Below are 19,237 nucleotides of genomic sequence, written 5' to 3'. Positions count from 1 at the left end.
AGGAGCCGGCATTGCTTCTACCCATTCCCCCCACTTTGAAGATGAGAAAAACTGAAGTTTGAAGACGGAATGATTTTTTTTCTAGGCCACAGGCATGGTAAACAATGCAGTGAGGACTTCCACTGTGAAGGCTATGCTCCGCAGGGGACGACCCTGGGCCCGAGCCCCAGAGGCCACCCTCGGCCCCGCGGCCCTGCGTGGTGGAGCCCGGGAGTCGCATGCCATGTCTGACCGTGACTTGCAGGGCCACCTGAGGAAGACAGCTCTCTCTCTGTTAGCACGCACAGCAAGACCCCACTTCCCTCCCAGAAGATCGGCGCTGAGGGTGGCGTTCATCCTGTCTGGGGGGGCGGCACCAGCCACCACAGGTGGAAGGGGGACTTAGGGCAGGGGCGCGGGGGATCCCACGTGGTATGAGCAATCTTACCTCAGGGATCCGCTCATTTTAAGATGGAAGAAAACAGTGAGCCTTTAAGCTGCATTCATGCTTTCGTGATAACTAACGTATTTATCTTTATGGCATCCCAGTTGTAGTATGCAAGATTTACACGTTTTTCAGGGAAGAACACGCTGTGGAAGGCAAGCATGCTAAAGGCCCGTAGACACTTTCTCCCGACAACGCCTGTGCCTGAGCACGCACAGAGCATCCTCTCGTGCAGAGTCTTGGAGGAACTTACAAGTGAAGACATTCTGACATTCAGACGACAAAGCAGGAGTGGGTGGGATGGCACATGCATATGGCGCAGGGCTCTGGAGGCTGAGAGAGGCCGGGAGAGGCCGGGAGAGGCCAGGGGAGGCCGGGAGAGGCCGGGGGAGGCCAGGAGAAGCGGGGAGAGGCCGGGAGAGGCCGGGGGAGGCGGGGAGAGGCCGGGGGAGGCAGGGAGAGGCCGGGGGAGGCCGGGAGAGGCGGGGAGAGGCGGGGAGAGGCCGGGGGAGGCGGGGAGAGGCCGGGGGAGGCGGGGAGAGGCGGGGAGAGGCCGGGGGAGGCGGGGGAGGCCGGGGAGAGGTGGGGGAAGGCCGGGGAGAGGCCGGGGGAGGCCGGGGAGAGGCCGGGGGGAGGCCGGGGGAGGCCTGGAGAGGCAGGGAGAGGCCGGGGGAGGCCGGGAGAGGCCGGGAGAGGCGGGGAGAGGTCAGGAGAGGCTGGGAGAGGTCAGGAGAGGCGGGGAGAGGAGATGGGGAGGTTGAAGCCAGTGCCAGGGCCACAGCGACACAGTAAGCACACGTAGCTCAGATTCCCGCGCCCCGGTGTGGAAGGAGGCTGCTGGGTGGACGTGGTGTGCTGCATCGTTCAGTGGATGCAGCAGGGCAGCGCCCAGCAGACTGTAAGCACTGAACCGTATACATCCTTGAGTATAAGAAGTAAAAGGAGATTTACACTGGCGGTGGTAGTTTTGCTCTGGGTTTTGGTGGTGGTGTGTGGATCAGAGAGAGACAGAAAGTTCTTTTCAGTACCTACCCCAAGGCATATTAATATGCTTATACTAATAGTCTATTTGTTGACTGACTGTTTCAGTGTTCTTTCAGCCACTGAACAGTTGAACATGGTAAGAAGCTGGTGGCTTGTGAGGATTCTGTCAAGCCCAGCCCACCAGCAGTTCACCACTCCCACCAGGGTACTGTTTGCACCATCGTCTTCCTCAAGGGGAGGTGAAGCCTCAAGAATGGGAATCAGAAAAATGTGGGAAACGGAAGGACCCCAGCTGAAGGGGTGCGAGGCTCTGCTCCGGCTGCCCTCCACGCCCTGCACGCAGCTGAAGGAGTCAGGGCACATTCTTCTGCACAAACCTCAGAAATGTGTGCTTTCACGCCCTCAGGGGGAAAAAGAAGTGGGGGGGGGAGGGGGAGGGGTTGTTCTGGCTGGAGGTGGGGCTGGCAGGGCCGGGGGTGGGGGTGGCGGCAGTAGGATTCGGTCACAGAAAGTATGTGTGATCCATCTGAAAACTGTTCTCTAAGATTTGGACTCTGAGAAATGAGATGAGACTGGTCAGCAAACAGCTCTTGTTTATGAAACCCAAGACAGAGACGGATAGAGGAGCTGGATCACTACGAATTCTGGATCCATGTAAGAACTCTCAAGACACCTCATATTCCAAATTGCTCGGTGCCTTAGCTTTCCCCTCTCCCTTGGCTTTGATGTCCGGCATGTAGAGGGTTAACTAAAAGATGAAGTTTGTCTCAGACGCTCACTCATCACTGCAGAGAAGACAAAGGGATCCAGCGTCCTCATCTGCTCAGTGCTAGCACTTCCAGCCCTTTCTCTTGGAAAATGTCCCAGGTTTCCCGTCACCCGCAGCACCTCATTGGACAGGGTGGGAGTGTGTAAGGGGGTGTAAGGAGTGTGTAAGGGCAGCATCACCTTGGAGAGGGTGACAGGCAACCTCGTGAAGGTGAACGGGAGGCTGTGGCCCTACAGAGAGTGCTCCGACGGTTTCAAGCGCGGCTCCCATCTCTCCTGTGAACGTGACCGTGTCATCCCCCTCCACAGCCAGGCCTCTGGGCTTTAGTGGGGCACACAGAGGCCCAGCAACCTTCCAGGCTTGGTAGCTTCCTGCCCACAGGAGGTGGACCTGACCCTGAGTTTGACGGACAGATCCTTCCCTCTGCCATCCTGGCTGGCCTATGTGCCAGGCCAGAAACAGACAAAATGAAAATCGCAAAACCATGCCATCTCCTCATTGGTAAAATTGGAATTTGTTCACACACTTATCTACTTAGTATCAACCGTACATTTGATAAATGTGCCTACACATAGTTAGTGCTAGGAGCAGGGGATGATTAAAAAAAAGAATCTAGAACATTGCTTAAATACTACTCTTCTATAGAGGGGAAGGGGGACATGCTCAGAGCATAAACACGTAAGTATTTGGAAATGCTGCAGTGAAACCCATTCACTTATCCAATTACTGCGCACTGATAATAAGAAGCATTGCTCTTCATACATGTTAGAACAAGAAAAAAGGATTTGCCAGTCTGTCTGAAATCAAAGCAGAAAGCAATAGTTCTGTGCGATGCTTGCTCTGCAGAGATGTCTGTGGAATTGCTGTTTTGTAGGAAGCACCAGATCTGAGAAAGCAGGAAAGGAATTCAGACTCTCACAATCAAGTACAGCTCAGACATTCTGATACTCTCCTCGCGTTGTCCAGCAAGCACGGAATGTCTACATAAATTGAAAAGTTCCCAGTTGCGTTTGCATGCTGTCTCCTACTTGGACAGCATCCCTGCAGGGCACTGCGTGATGCACACTGGCGTGATCCACCTGACCTGATGCTTAGTCACCATCGATGGCTGCGGGCGCGCAAGGCCAGGGCTAGGGCTGTTCAAGACCAACCCCTGTGTTTAACATGGAAAAGAACAAAATATTCTACCAAAGCCTGAACAAAACATCAACCTAACTGCTTTGCACATGAAATACTTCAACCATGACTCAGTTTTGCCCAAAATATATCTAAAGGAGTCCAAAGTAAGCGTGATGTCTATAGTGCTGGTAGTTCTCTTGAAATCTCAGTGTTGTCCTTGGCAGGATGCAGGACGCGTTAAGTGTCATTAATCAAGCGGCTCTCTGTCCCCCTGAGCACAGGCCTGGGCTGGAAAGCCTCTGCAAGGCCCCAGCTCACGGTCCACCCTGCTTTCCCTCCTCTTCTTTCCTTGCCTTACTGACTTGGGCTCTTTGGTTCTTGGTAACTGGTTCAGGTCTGTGGAGTCATGGACCTGCTTCATTCGTGTCCCCTCTGTCCTCGCTAGGGAAGGCTGCCCGCCTGGGCAGTCCCAGGTCTGGGGCCTTCCATGAGTCAGTGCACGGTGCACTGCTTCTCCGCTTGTGGCCATGAACCATGTTTCCTTTATACGACACACAGCTGATGCTTTACCATCTCTGTCCATTTGCAGGGCTACGGAAGGGAGCTGAGGAGAGCTGAGCGGTCGTGGAGAGACAGAGCCGGCATGGATGCGCTGGGATCTCGTCGCTGTGAGAACGGGACTCACCTCAAAGCGGCGCCCAGGGTGAGTGCCGGCAAACCCACACGTCAGAGAGGGCGTGCTCACATCGTTCAAAGCTCCTCCAGCATTTGGGGTTTGAAGGCGGCCAGTCATGTGCTCCGTCTGTTCAGAAACTAGCGGAAGACACAGCCGCCCTTTGGTTGGCGGTGGCGCTCCGGCTCTGCCACAGAGCTGGCAAGGGCGCGCGTGGGACGCAGGTCCTGCCCACCACGCTCCTTCTCCCCGCCCCCACTCCTCGCCTGTGGGCGGCTCCTGTCTGCTCTAGGCACAGCGAGCTGCTGTGTGTCCTCCAACTGCGTTCTAGAACCTCCCGCCACACCCGTCATCTCTGCCACCAAGCTCAGCACAACACATTTTCTGTTTCTTTGTTTTAACACGAGTGATGATTTGGCTTCACATCTTTTGTGTATAACGTTCCCTGCCCTCCTCTGAATTCTTCCTCCTTCTCCTTACATCAACCCAAAGGTGGCTCTACTGGACATTTTTCATGACCGCCTCATCTAAAGAACATTTCCCCTGCTGTTTTCTATCATGAGCTCTTGGCTATTTCGTTTCTAGTACTTATTGTAATTTCCAAAATTTTTATTACTTAGCTTCCAAATTTTAAGTGTCTCTTGTGTTATAAAATAAGCTCTAGGGAGAGACTTGTCTTGTTAATCACTGTATCATGTCCTTAGTATAATCCAGATGAATATAGAAATAAAAAGATAGTTTAAAGCAAATAAAACATCTATGAGAACACACTGAGATGTTGAAGTTTTCTAGTGGTGGGATGAAGAAGCATTTTTGCTTTTTACTTTGCTCATGTCTGTTTTCTAGTGTTTCCACATCGACTCTATAGGACCTATGTAATTGAGAGTTCAGCGAACTTGCATTCACCATCTCTGCCACTGATTTTTCCAAGAGTCTGCACATTTCTAAGTAAAATCTAGAATATGACATTTCCCCACCTCCAACAGACTGGACCAAGTTGGACATCTGACTCAAACTGAACTTTTAAATGCTCTTCGGGTAATCTACAACTGAAGCAAGACCGACTCAGTTATATTCACGAGCATCTGAAATGAGATGGGGAAGGTGGCCTCTAGGGGGGTCATTCTTAGCCAAGTACCACTAGAGGCAGAGAGGGCAGGTCTGTGAGAGGAAGGAGAGGCCAGGAGGGTAAAACCTGAGGAAAGAGAGATAGGGAGGGGGAAGGGGAGGGAGGGGGAGGGAGAAAGGAGAGGAGGGAGGGGGAGGGAGGAGCAGGGTTCTGAAACTTTTGAATACCTGATTCCAATATTTTGTGAAATCCATTTTTTCCCCAGTAATTAAGTGTCTGGTGACCTTCTCATACGCAGTATTTTTTGCTGTTGTTGTTCAAGAGACTTTAAGAATAGTCCTATTATTGTAATAAACAAGTCCTAATTAAAACAAAGATGTCACAAAGCCAGTAATTACATTCTAAGTTTTTATGAGACCAGGGCATGTTTTTGTCTGGAGTGATTAAAATGGAAAGGCTGGAGTAAGGCTTAGTGTACACATTTATTCTGGTTTATCTCTCGGCATTTCCCAATGTGGCTTTTCTACATCCTTTATGAAAGGACTAATGAATCAAAACGAAAGGCTGTCCTCGCATGGTAGCAGAATTCAACAGGGTTTCCTCTGTCCTCCCAGGTTCTACACAGGATACCCAGGGAGGTTCGGGTACACCCCACCCTTCTGCCCCAAAGCGCAAGGGCAGTCCGCACATGAGGTGTCCATGTGTGGGCAGCCCAGCACTGCAACACACTAGCTGTTTCTACCCAGTCACCCGAGGCAGAGGCAGCGGCGGCCGGTCCAGAGGTGCCCGGATGTCTGGCTCCTGAACACCATCACAGAGGAATGTGAGGCCAGAGCTCCAAGGCAGTTTGGCAAAGCACCTGAGTGCCAAGCGGCCCCTTTGATGATCTTGGTGCTGCGGTCATTGTGTAGAAGTATTTTCCTTACAGCACCTGTCTCCAGGGCCAGAGCCGAGCATTGCGGTGTGTTTTGTCTGCCCCACTGTAGCTATGAACCGCACAGGCCATGGCTCAGGGAGCCAGCTCTCTCCTGCCGGCTCATTCCCCATGAGGGGAACCTGCCAAGCTAGCTCTGTGAAACACGAAGAGGTTCACACCACAAACAGCCCCGCAGACTGCACTCCAGGTGCTTAGGCCTTTTATACCAGAAAGTGAGAATTTGTAAGAGCAGATAGGAAAGTCCCCTCTGCTTTCCAGGAAGTCTGAGCGCAGACTCTTCAACTTGGTGTTCAAGTCCCACTCTTTGTCATACATTTATAGGAAATGTTTTTTGATTATTCAAATGCCACTAACTAGGAGACAACAAAGCCCTCATACGTCAGCAGTTCGCTGCTCTGGGAGGTGATGTCCTGCAGCCACGCCGGCCCTCCCTGCGATCTAACCTGCTCAGCCCAGCAATCACACCTCCATCTGACCGACTCTAACTCTTCCTGGGTGGCCATATTCTTTGAGGAGGGAAAACCCCCACCTATATTGGAGATGAAAACTTGTAACAAGCCCAAACTGTGAATCAACGTAATTCTCCCTGTCAAAGAAGTCCTCCCTTACCCACTGAGAACAGCTGCTTTCCAGAACACGCTCTGTCCTCAAAACCAATCTTGAAACCAGAATGTTAGAGTTCTTTTCTGTAAATGTGATGATGAATATTGATTCATCATCATCATCATCATGGGGGGGAGAGGAAGAGAGGGGGAGGGAGGGGGAGGAAAGGAGGGAGGGACCACGAAGTGCCTTGGGTCCCCTGTGAGAATAACTGCGCACCACCATAAACAGACATGGGATAGTGGGACATATAAGACGTCACGCTGCTTGATGATGCCTGGAGTGTTAAGCATACAGTCGTGATCAACGCAGGAATCTCCTCAGCTTCAAAAGTATTGCTGCTGTTGGGTCCATTTGCCTTTTGGACACAAGATGGGAGAGTTAAGCGAAGGAAAAAACCCAACTTCAACCTTGTAGAGTGCTTTAATCTGAGAGCTCAGTTCAGCAGAGCCGCCAATGCCATGAGGAGTTTGGCCCCCAACCCCAGAATTCATTTCTTCACTGGACCTGCCTTAGGATCAAACCTTATGCCTGCCAGTTGAGTGTGGAGGCAACAACCCTCCTTACCCACGGCCTCTGCACCCGTCATGCCCCACTGGGGCCTCGGAGCCTCTGGCTTTTCCGTGGCTATCAGGGTCCAATCCTCAGCACCATGTGCCTGGCCATGGCTCCACCTCGGCACTGCACCACCGACTCGTTTCTTTGTTAATCTAATGATACTGAGTTTCACTGTTATTACAGCCTGGGAGTCCCCCAACAAAAGTTAGGCAGATCATTTTGTGTCTCCAGTACAGGACAGTGCCACTGCAGACTGGATTTGACCCTATAAGACAGGAGCCTGCTTCCTCCGCGGTCACTGAGGAAGAAATCAGGAACCAGAAACCTCAAGAAGTCCATGACTGCTCACAGAGGGAAAGGAATCGGGGCCGGATCCAGACCGCTGGATCAGTGACTGGATAGTGACGGAGCCATGGAAAAGAGAAGGACCCTGCTCCACGGTCGGGAGGCGGCAGGGGGGCGGGGACTCACGTGTGGGTACGCGATGCGAGATGTTTGTGGGGCATCTGAGTGCAGACAACCCCTGGCTAGCCAGATACCCAGCGTGATGAATCAGCAGAGGGCTCTGGGCTACTGACAGAGTGGGCAGAGACACACGGAGACATGGGCTGAAGTATGACTGTGGTTGTGAGTGCCCACAAAGAGCGAAGGGAGACAGGGGCAGGATGGGGCAGGTGGGGAACATCGAGAGTCAGGACTGGGAGGGAGGAGGATAGGAATGGAGGCGGTCTGGGCAGCGGGAGATCCGGAGGAAGAAGGGTGGGCAGGAGGGAGCTGCCTCCTCATCCCTCCAGGCAGAGCCACGTCTAGGTGTGAGGTCAAGCTGGCGGGTGTGAAGGCGTGAAGAGAGGCCCACCACAGGAAAGCAAGGTGGCGTCCTGTTCTTCTGCACAGTGCCAGCTGCCAGCTCCACTGAGGAGAGGAGGAGGGGAGAGCAGCAGCCCCAGAAGCTGCAGGGCAGAAGGCTGCTTCAGCAGTTTGGTTTGTTGTTGTTGTTATTGTTTGTTTTTTGCTGGTACTGGGGCTTTAACTCAGGGCCTGGACTCTGTCCCTGAGCCTCTTTATGCTCAAGGCTAGTGCTCTACCACTTGAGCCACAGCACCCCTTCTGGCTTTATCTGAGTAGTTGGTGTATTGGAGATAAGAGTCTCCTTGTGTTTCCTGCCTGGCTTTGAGCTGCAGTGTTCAGATCTCAGCCTGCTGAGTAGCTGGAATTGTAGGCGTGAAGTACCAGCTCCCAGCATCCAGCGGTCTTTACTGTCCTGTGCAGCACGGACATCATCCACTTCCACATTTTCCTCCTCTTCTCTCTCTGTCCTTTTGAGGGATACAGAGAGGCTCTAATTCCTGATTCAAATACCAAGTGGAAGGTGTCGTGTCCGCCTCTCCCTTCCTCGTATAAACAAGGGAAAGGACCATCAGCACCTAGAAAGGTGAGAGGGGCCAGGGCACTGGAGACAGGACATTGAGAAATGCTGGGATTGCACTCAGGTAGGCTTTTGTTGGGTTTCATGTCCAAATGAACATGGGGAGATGGGAAAGTCCTGTGCAGGGAACTTTAAAGAGAGATCATCAGCATGGGTAGCTTCTGTGGACATTTCCAGAAGTATACAGAAGATCAGAAACCTATGGATACAAGAAGCCTATTTAAAACAGCACCTCACTTGATCTTGATAACTGAAGGTATTTCAAAGTGTTCAGACCGGATGTAATCGCTTGTTCAGCTAAGGTCACCTGTGGAAATGGCTTCCGACCAAGCTCCGAACAGGAAAGAACTAATGAATTTTATCTTTTGGCTGCCTATATCATTTTCTCCATCAAAGAAACGATGTCAGAGTCAGGGAGAAGGGGTGTGGGGGCTGAGGGAAGAAGAACCGCCACCCTGAGGCCATCTCTGTGCTGCTTGCGTTCACCTAGCCAGCAGATCTTTCTTTCTTACTGTTTGTGTTTAAAATTTCTCAGTATCATTGAGTAACATACATTTTTTCCTCCCTGTTGCCTAGTGTCACAGGTGCCTTTTTCTTCCTCTTTATTACTTTTGGCAGTAAAAAGTTTTTTTTTTCTCCTATTGACCTTTACCTGTTCCTAGCAAATTCATCACTTTATGACGGGTGTCGATGAGTCCATACAGAGCTGCGATTTGTCTCTGCACACAGCTGGGTGCGTGAGTGCTTGTATGCCCAAGCAAGCGAGCATTTTCCTCCCCCATGGTTTGACCTCTTTAACTCCACTGAGGTCCTTCAAATCGCAGTTGGGAATCCACTGGATTTCCCTGCTGTGAGAACTGAAAGAGCTGACATCAAGTTGCTAAAAACAGGCCCTGAAAAGGAAACGGCACTTCTACTAGAGGAGCACATAAAAAGACAAGAAAGCGAGTGTCTTAGTAAGATGCCGCATACCCATAACCTCTCCAGAGACACGTGTTGGGCCTCTCCTCCATAATTAAAAACAGAAAGCCCTTGGAGAAGAACAGGAGCGATTGATTCTCACACTAACACATCCTGGAAATTCAGAGCCCTCAGCCTGGGACGTCCAATCCAAAGTGGAAGAAATAGTCGACACAAATCTTCCCATGAGGCCGAGGGGCCTCCGTCTCCAGCCACCTGCCACTCTGAGGAAGACCATCTGATTCCTAGTGAGTTCTTACTGCCCACCTGCCACAGAGCTGTCTTACTCTAGTACTTGTGAATGCTGGTTGTGAGGCAGATTCCTGTGCTGCACAGAGGGAAGGCCAGAGGGAAGCAGTCTACCCCCTGGAAGCCGAACCCGGCAGTGACGGCGGGGATTTCGGAAGGTGGAGATGGAAGTGTTCTCAGGATCTGCTGTAGTGCAGGGCACAGGCACTCAACAGGGCCAGAGCCATGACAGCAATGGCGCAGGGAGGCCTGGGACAGCCCGGACAGCCTGGACAAGGAACGACACCCGGGGAACGGGCTCAGGCTTCCCAGGAGAGAGTGGCAGCCGTGGTTTCTGCTCAGTGGGTGTAGCCTGAGGGCAGGAGGAAGTGGCATGCACAGGGAGGCGGGGGCCTGCTGTTCCTGCTGCTCTCTGATGGCAGCGTGGGGGTGGGTTCCCCACAGCCAGGGCCCAGCCACTGCTGTCCTGGGGCCAGACTGAGAGCCTGAGCGGTCAGGCACGCGCCTCCGTTTACCTCCGGTATCACCCACAGCACGCATCCTGAGACCACCGTGATTTCTGGGACCTGAGGAGCACTGAGGAGACTGCCCCAAGTCTGTCCCATCGCTTAGCCCGGCTGCCAGGGCAGCTGCAGCTTCTGGCCTCCCACTCCGTCTACCCCTCTTCACTGGCCAGTGCTCCTTGTGGAATACGAGTCTCAGCAATACACTCATTGTTCCTGTGGTAGAGCAAGCGCCTCTGCTCTCATGGAGAGTATTATCCGAGAGAGAAGGAAAAGCAGAAGCAAGAGGGAAAGTGTGAAAGCCACCCGGCCAGCTGCTGAGCACAGCCGCTGCAATTCCTCTCTGCGGGTTTGTCCTCGGCAAGGGACCCACTGTGTATTTGAGTCATGGAAAATCAGAGAGCAATAGGCAAAAATATGTTTGGCCTCATCTTATGTGAAGTCAGAATTCAACTTGCATTTTGCAGTGCAAAAACAAGCACTTTTTTTTCCATAGAAGATAAATGGGAAGGAGGAAGAGAATAGAACACAATAGAAAAGTCTTTAAAAAGAAAAGCACTTTGTGCTTTCTTTTCAATGACATTTAATCATGGTGTTCCAAAGGAAATGTACTGTGCCAAAGTTTACACGAGAATTTCGCTGTCCCACATTGTTTTATTTCAGACCATTAGCTTCTCTGGGTCTGCAGTTTCAAGTTCTTTCCTTGCATATCCAGACATATTAACTCATTTTACCAGGAGAGCCTCGTTGTGTCCAGTGAAGATTCTGAGCCCGACAATGCTCCCCACGGCAGGTTTGCTGCCAAGCTCTTGTACAACTTTAGACAGAGACACTCAGGCTTCCTCTGCTCCTAATTCTTCCTCACCCTGTGGTTTGCACAAAGGTGACACCGTCTCTGTGGTTTGCATTTGAGCTGCATGCTGAGGACTGGGGGCTAAGTTCAGTTACGGGAGCCTGAGGACTCGCAGGCTGGGCTTGGCACACCCAGGTTCTAGGAAGGGACTCTTCCTCGCCGCCCCATCAGCTGAGGGGGTGGGGGAGCCTTAGACACTGGTGAGCCCCACGGAGCCCAGGACTGGAGGCAGCTTCATTCATCCAGGAGAGAGAGCATTACAAACACCTAGAGAATGAAAGAATGCAAGGGAATTGCACCTTCTGGGGAAAACCCAGACCGTTTCTCAGACATCGCCATGGGACAAGAGATAATCCAAACTGAGTCCTGTGGCCATTTCCCGAGAGGACGCCGCATGGGCCGCACCGGAGCCACCATTTGATCCTCGTGTGCTCAGCTCTCATGCCTTCTCACTCCCTCTAACGCAGAACTCCATTTTCAGTCCAACTCACGCCAACCAACCCGTCTGTTCCTATTATTCTGCCTGGAACACTTGCCTCTCCAGACCCCGCCCCATTTCTACGGCTGCATGGCTGTGGAAGCCTGAAATATTGCTGACAATAACCACGTAGAATCTGAAATTTCACCAAACTGCAGGCTCTACCATGACAGGGAGCCGTGAGCACCCCATGAGGAGAACCCTTGCTTTGCTGAGTTCCCCTGGGTGATGGCAGACCTGAGGGTGTCCTCGTTAGGCGAGGGCTCCGGTCCCATCTCCTGAGCTACACGGCAAGGAATGAGGACACCTGGGCTGTTGACTGTGCTCCGCAACAGGTGGAGAAGGAAACAGGAGAGGGAAGAGGCCGGTGGAGGGCACGGAAGAAAGAACTTAGGAACACATCCAGGTAAGAGGAGGGCATTACAAAGGAAAGTGAATGCGAAGCGAACAAGGAGGAATTTTTTTCTAATATGAAAGTCACTAAGGCATGGGCATAAGGCTAGTCTTGCCAATTCCACCCCTGGGTTACTGCTGCAGCCCGAGGCTGCCTTGGACAGAACACACCCAGGGCTGGTCATGCTACGGGGACATTCAGCCTGGCGGATGGCACCAAGACAAAGCGCGCGGAGAAGCAATCAGAAACACCACCCCGTCCGTGCCCTCAGATAGAAAGCCAAGGACATTCAGTAGTTAGAAACACATTTTGCAGTCAAGGAACAACAGAACTTATAATGAGGCCCGAAAAAGAACAAAGAAATAATTTGGTCCCGGACAATGCCTTTTACCAGGTGACTCCAATTCATTTAAAAGAAATCTCTATTCTCTTCTTTAATAGATAAAAGCCTTCCACAACCACCTGCATTATAGCAAGAAATGATTTTGATGGCTAAGAACTGTCATTTGACGTAATAAAACCGACACTTGTTAAACCTACAATTATAAGGCACTGGGCCCGTGACACAGCAGACGCAAAACGAAGTCGTACGTATTCAAGACTCTCTAGTAGGGAAGGCAAGCAAGCACACACAACCATGAACCACGGCGGGCTACGACCCAGCCACCATGCTTCTGGAGGAAGACACTTGAAATGCCCAGACTCCAGCACCCTGGCAGTATCTAGGAGTGATTTCTTAACAAAGATTTGTTGAACAAAGACAGAAAACACTATGGAAGGTAGATTTGTAACAAACACATAGCGATCTTCTGAATCTTGAAGTGCGGGGGAACAGAATGTGTCAAGAAACAAGTCAGGAAAGCAGCCCACCTCCCCCTGCTCTGCTGTGGACAACCCCGCTTGGCTCTTGCTTGGACTCACCCCGTCCCTGAGCACAGAACCTTGCTTGTTTCCATCACCTCAGTTACAACTTACAATGATGTCATGTGGGAGAGCGCAAAACACGTTCCGTGAGCAGACAGGCTCTGCCGTGCGCGCTGCGGCATCCCCCCCACCACACACAGCCCCAGGCAGACCCTATGTGCCCAGAGTTGCTGCGGGGTCGACAGGATGGTGCGACAGGACGGAGACCGCGGCCCAGCGCCCTCTGCAGACACGAGGGTCAGGGCTCGTCTGCACACATCCGTGGCACTGAGGGTGCTCAGAAACCCGCACATCTCTAGATCATACCTGCCTGGGAGACACTTGCCTCCTCCGTTGACAAGCCTCTTTTATAAGCCTCCCTTCCGGCCCTTTAAGCACTTTGATTCCACCCTGTATCTAATTGCTTTTGGATAATTATATCATTAACTGTTTGTAATGAGTAATAAAAATAAATCATGTTTGTGGAGAGCTGTGGAGCAAGGTGCCAGGGTGAGCAATTTCCATCTTCTTTCTCTTCTTTGTCCTCATTCCTCCCTCCTCCAGTCTTCTGAATTAGAATTTCAGCCTAGCAGGGACCAGGAACTCGAGTAGTAAAGGGTCTCTGGCGACCATGATCAGCGGGGTTTGCAAACCACTGGTCTGGAGGATCTGGGTCCTTGGAGACGCAGGAGAAACAGGAGAAGGAAGCAAAGCTAATTACAAAGAGCTCGTGTTTACTTAATTCCTGCCTCCAAATTGCTCAAAAGATAGTGTCTTGCTCTCCTTAGCGATTCTAGGGCAAGTGCTGTGAGCTTGAATCTATGAGATTGGAAAGTGGTGCAGGAAGCCTTCTGGGAGGAAGCCAGTTTCGTGTGGAATGAAGAACTACAGGTGTGAGGGCAGCAGAGTCAGGGGGCTGGGCTCAGGTGCTGATCACCTCCCAGGAGAGGGAGGCCAGGAGGTCGGTCCCCGCAGCGGGGCTCCCAGGGCCACAGAGCAGCCAAGAGGACTCGAAGTGCAGGGGAGCCCAGGACCCCAGCCTGGAACAGAGCACACCAGACCTTCCTGGACTCGGGTGTATTCATTACAGCATTTCCGTTGGTATACAGGAATCAGTCAACACTGGTTCAATAATGGGTTGACTAGCTGGTGCAAGGGAGGCCTTCATGGCCCTCCCTGTTAGCAGGAAGGAAAGAAGTAGATTTGTCCAGCATGTATTGGTAGCTAGGGGCCAAAAGGCACTTAATAGGCAGGTAGGTTGGTACCCTGTGCCAAAATCACCAAAGAAGTATCATATTATGTCTTTTGCCTCTAGATTTCAGGCTCCCGGTGTCTCTCCTGGGTCACAGGAATCCCCGGCACCGCTGTGTAACTGTGAGGGGTCTCTGGTGCCTGGCAGTCTCACTGCAGTGAGGCGCTCTTCTTGGAAAAACAAAGAACAGAAGGAACTGAAAAGGACAGGCGGGAAAGCCGGGCCCTGAGACGCCCAGCCCCCGTTCCTGTGTGCGGTGCCCCGCGCATGTGAGGGGCTGCTCTCATCTCCCCAGAAGTAGGACCAGCCCTGCCTGAGCCTCCTGAGTGGCAGGCAGCTCTCCAACCTGAACCATGACTCCCAGTGAAGAGGAGGAAAATCTGTGTATTTCTTCCAGGATCTGCTCAAAGTTTCCTGCTCACGGCTGGATTTGCAGAAAGCCTGAAAGTCTGCCAAGACCCTGCTGTATGCAGGTCTGTGGGCGCAGCCACAAAGGGAGGGGCGGCTGAGTCATGGACCGGCTCTGGCCAGATTCCCTGTGGTCATTCAGGCAGAAGAACTTCATTCTGTACAGAGTGACCCTGGTGCTATGAAGTCCTTGGGCTGAGAAGTGTGGAGACCATGCAAAAATACTTCCACCTGTCTCAAGTCCAGCCTGTTAGAGGAAGAGGAGAGGAGGCAGAGGCGACATCTCCTATCAGTGTCCCTGCAGCCAGGGGAAGTCTCTGCCCCGCACAGGCCAGCATCCACTTCTCAGAGGGCGGTGTGGCTGTGCGTTCTCTCCTGGGCCGGGCTGCAGGGGGAGGGGAGAGGCCTTGCACACCCTCACTTCATCTACGTGTGCAGGTGCTCGCCACCTGCTCTCTCTGGCATGGGCAGCATGTTGTTCATGACCCCTGCAGCCCTTGCAGGGCTAATGGCTAAGCGAAAGGCATGGCCCCTCCACCTCACCAGGCTGTGTTCCCCGTCACAGCCCCGACGGGCTTCTTCTCTCCCAGGTGAGCTCAGCCACGAGCTGAGGCTGCAGAGGTAAGCGCGGGGAAAGCATGCTTCCTGGGACAGCCATGTGTGGGGAAACAAAGGGCTTGTGTTCCAGTTCTAACTCCCTAGGGCAGAGTTGGATTGAGGGGAAAAGCTCCTGGTGGTCCTGGCTCACCGAGATTTCTGACCCATGCCGAGCACTTCAGGGAGGATCCTCCATGGGAACCTGGGAAGAAGGCTTCCTGGACACTGGAGCCCTGAGCTCATGCGCTGACTCACAAGCCGTCGCCACGCCACCAGCTCCACACTGGGCAAGGGCTCCGGGAACACGCTGGCCAGAGGAAGCTGCCGCTAGGCTTCTGGAGTCAAGTGGGAAGGATAAACTTTATAGAAACGAAGATGTGACATTTTGTGAGAGAAACTCACAGCAGCTAATGGAACAATAGAGAAAACAAGTCAGCCCTCAGTATCACAGGCTCCACCCCTGCAAATTCAGAGAGCCCCAGGTAGAAACCATTTGAATGAGAAATGCATCCGTACTGAACAGGTACAGACTTTCCTTGTCATTACTCCCTAAGTACTCTATAACAATGTTGGCAGCATTTACACCACATAAGAATTAAAAATAATCTAGAGATAAAATATAAGGGATTACCGGGAGCTGGTGGCTCACGCCTGTCTTCCCAGCTTCTCAGGAGGCTGAGGATCACAGTTCAAAGCCAGACCAGGCAGGAACATCCATGAGACTCTTATCTCCCATTAATCACCAAAAAGCTAGAAGGAGAGCGGTGGCACAGGGGTAGAGCACTAGCCTTGCACACAGAAGCCCAGGGACAGCAGCCCCAGGCCCAGATTTCAAGCCCCAGAATGAGCAAGAAAAATGTGGCTCTCGTACCACATGTGAGGTGAGCAGAGGACAGGCCAGGCCTTGAAGGCCACGTGGGCACGGCAGGGGGCACGTGGCAGGCGGCATCTGGCGCCCGGGGACAGCGCTTGTCTGCAAAGGCAAGGGTGTGGGGAACACGTGGCGGTGGAGGGGAGGTGGGCGGCAAGGCGGGAGGGGGTGGGCGGCAGGGCGGGAGGGCGGGGTGGTGGGCGGCAGGGCGGGGAGGCGGGCGGCAGGGCGGGGAGGTGGGCAGCAGGGCGGGGGGAGGTGGGCAGCAGGGCGGGGGGGGGGTAGGTGGGCAGCAGGGGGTAGGTGGGCGGCAGGGCGGGGTGGTGGACAGCAGGTGGGGGAGGCAGGGCGGCAGGGGGAAGGTGGGCAGCAGGGTGGGGAGGTGGGCAGCAGGGCGGGGTGGTGGACAGCAGGGCGGGGGGGGTGGTGGGCAGCAGGGCGGGGGGAGGTGGGCAGCAGGGCGGGGGGAGGTGGGCAGCAGGGCGGCAGGGCGGGGAGGTGGACAGCAGGGTGGGGAGGTGGGCAGCAGGGTGGGGAGGTGGGCAGCAGGGTGGGGTGGTGGACAGCAGGCGGGGGAGGCAGGGCGGCAGGGGGAAGGTGGGCGGCAGGGCGGGGAGGTGGACAGCAGGCGGGGGAGGCAGGGCGGCAGGGGGAAGGTGGGCGGCAGGGCGGGGAGGTGGACAGCAGGCGGGGGAGGCAGGGCGGCAGGGGGAAGGTGGGCGGCAGGGCGGGGAGGTGGGCGGCAGGGTGGGAGGGCGGAGTGGTGGGCAGCAGGCGGGGGAGGCAGGGCGGCAGGGGGAAGGTGGGCGGCAGGGCGGGGAGGTGGGCGGCAGGGTGGGAGGGTGGGGTGGTGGGCGGCAGGGCGGGGAGGTGGGCGGCAGGGTGGGAGGGCGGGGTGGTGGGCGGCAGGGCGGGGTGGTCCCCTCGAAGCAGACGCCTCACCATTAGACCCACTGTTCCTTCACCTTCAGGAAAGGTTCAGCCTGAAGTGAGGACAAGGATCGGGCGGCCTGAGCAGCGCCAAGCTGCCCCTTTGCTGTTTGAATAGAAAGGAGCGTACGGTGAGGGCTCACGAGGAAAGCGTGGTCTCACCCACGGAGCCATCTCCAGGACCACTCAGTGAAAAGAGCCACCGGGCTCTGCTGCCGCCGGGCTTCCTACCAAAGAGGACTGCCAGGCAGAGCCATTTTCCCTTGGGGCTTGCAGGACACGGTCGTCACCGAGAAGGGAGCTGCCAACGCAGCAATCTCTGCTGAAGTCTCCCACCAAGGCCAACTAGACCTCTTCAGTCAGGGCCAAGTCATTTGCTGCCTATCGGGAGCGGAGGAAATTAGCCAATGAGTAAAAGAAATTTGAAAATAAGGTTAATAGGGGATATGTTTTGTATTTGAATATTCCTAAGTGACCAGCCGTCTCTACGGCGCTTCTGCAGTGTAACTAGACATCTGGAGGGAAGTTTAGAATAAAAGCACATCTGGATCTTGGCACAGCTGCGGGCTTCAAATCCGGCTCCCATGCACGGCTTCTGTACAAGGCTGCGCTTCCTCCAGGGGCCACAAAAATGAACGGGACCTTTGTTCCACCTCAGCCTCCTTTCCTGGAAGCTGCTCCTCTGGCCTCCATTTCCACAGGAGGCCCGTGCAGGGCGGTGGAGGCAGCGGTTTACAGCCACGCTGGAAGGGGAGAAGACTTCATTCCAGAAAGCTCTCCCCACAGGTGGAGCTCTGCTCAGCAGGCCTGGCCTGAGATGCCGCCGATCATGCCCTCATCAGTCACAGCTCTCCCAGCACAAGCGGCACCGCTTGGTGTGGGTGAGGTGTGATGAGAGCAAAGGGGGCTGGGAGCATGGCTCAAGCGGTAGTGTGCTTTCCTAGTAACCGCAGTTCACAACTATAGCATCACAAAGAGCAAAGTCTATTTCTACTCTGTGGTCCCACTGGAAGAAATTAAAGTTAGAGAAAAAATTGAAACATGGCCGTGTGATTTGATAACATACAGTAAATTCCTTCTATATACGATTAGCTGAGAGGTATGCGAATACATAAAATATAAAGATATGTTAGATATCAATATAAATAAAACAAAACTGGGCTCCCTTGCACAAAGACATTTTTGATAACTTTCATACAATGCACCCAACACATTTTATAGTTAATGATTAACCTCTGTGAACACGATACTGCTTTCAGAATTCTGAAAGGAAAGAATGAGAACAGAATTTACTAGATGGTTAATAAAATGCTTCCTATTAAAGGAAAACATTTTTTATTTCAATATTGAGCATTTGGAAAAATTACAGGAGATCCATGACAATACTACGTGGTTCTATTAATGTGAAATTAATACGCTCCTCTCTTAGTTGATTAGTTTCGTTGAATCTGGAGAAGGTAGATAAATAGGTTTGAATGCGACGTCACATTTCGTATCATGTGTGTCCTCATTATTATTGTCTTATGTACAGGGGAGTTTCACAGGCTGCTTTTCCCAGCCCCTTGCAGTGCCCCGCCCCACCCCACTGAGCCCCCTCCGTCCCCCCCTCCACCAGGCCACTGGGCCCCAAACCAAAACCTCACAGAGTGTTTAAAAAAATGGGAAATGTGCTTTCCTGTGAGAGAACATACCTTGTATGTCTATATAATAGAGACCCCTCCTGCAGCGGGGGCTGGAGAAAGCAGAGGCGTAGTTAGCCGACAACAGCTTATGGGTGCACATGGTGATACCTCTCTTCCTGCTTGTGTAGGGCCTGACAGTTCATCATCATTGAAGTAGATCTCTGTAACTCTTCAAATACTTCTAGCACTCAGGATTGTCTCGGTGGGAAGTGGCAGGATACAGGACTCTATTTTTTCCTTTATACCCCTCATTACAACTAAATTTTAAAATTATCTTTCTCACAAGTTTCAAGTGAGCAAAACCAGCATGTCTTATTTCTCATTGTGCCCCAGTGTCTGCTATAATCTTCAACCCTTAAATAAAATGACATGTATTTGTTAAATGTATTAAGGAACGACAGCAAATGTCCCTGATCCTAATGTTCTCTATTACAACATCAATGAGAACTTTAAGATTCTGGAATTATTTACTTGCTTAGAAGATTGTGGCTTTTTGGGCTGGGAAGGTGGCTCCGTGGTAGAGCGCTTGCCTTGCATGCCTGAGGCCCTGGGTTCAATTCCTCAGCACCACATAAGCAAAAAGAAAAAAGCCGGA

Source organism: Dipodomys spectabilis, unplaced genomic scaffold, assembly GCF_019054845.1.
Source record: "Dipodomys spectabilis isolate Male_0828 unplaced genomic scaffold, ASM1905484v1 ptg000635l, whole genome shotgun sequence".
Lineage (NCBI taxonomy): Eukaryota > Metazoa > Chordata > Mammalia > Rodentia > Heteromyidae > Dipodomys > Dipodomys spectabilis.
The sequence above is the reverse complement of the archived record's forward strand: the minus strand, read 5'-3'. Positions refer to the sequence as shown.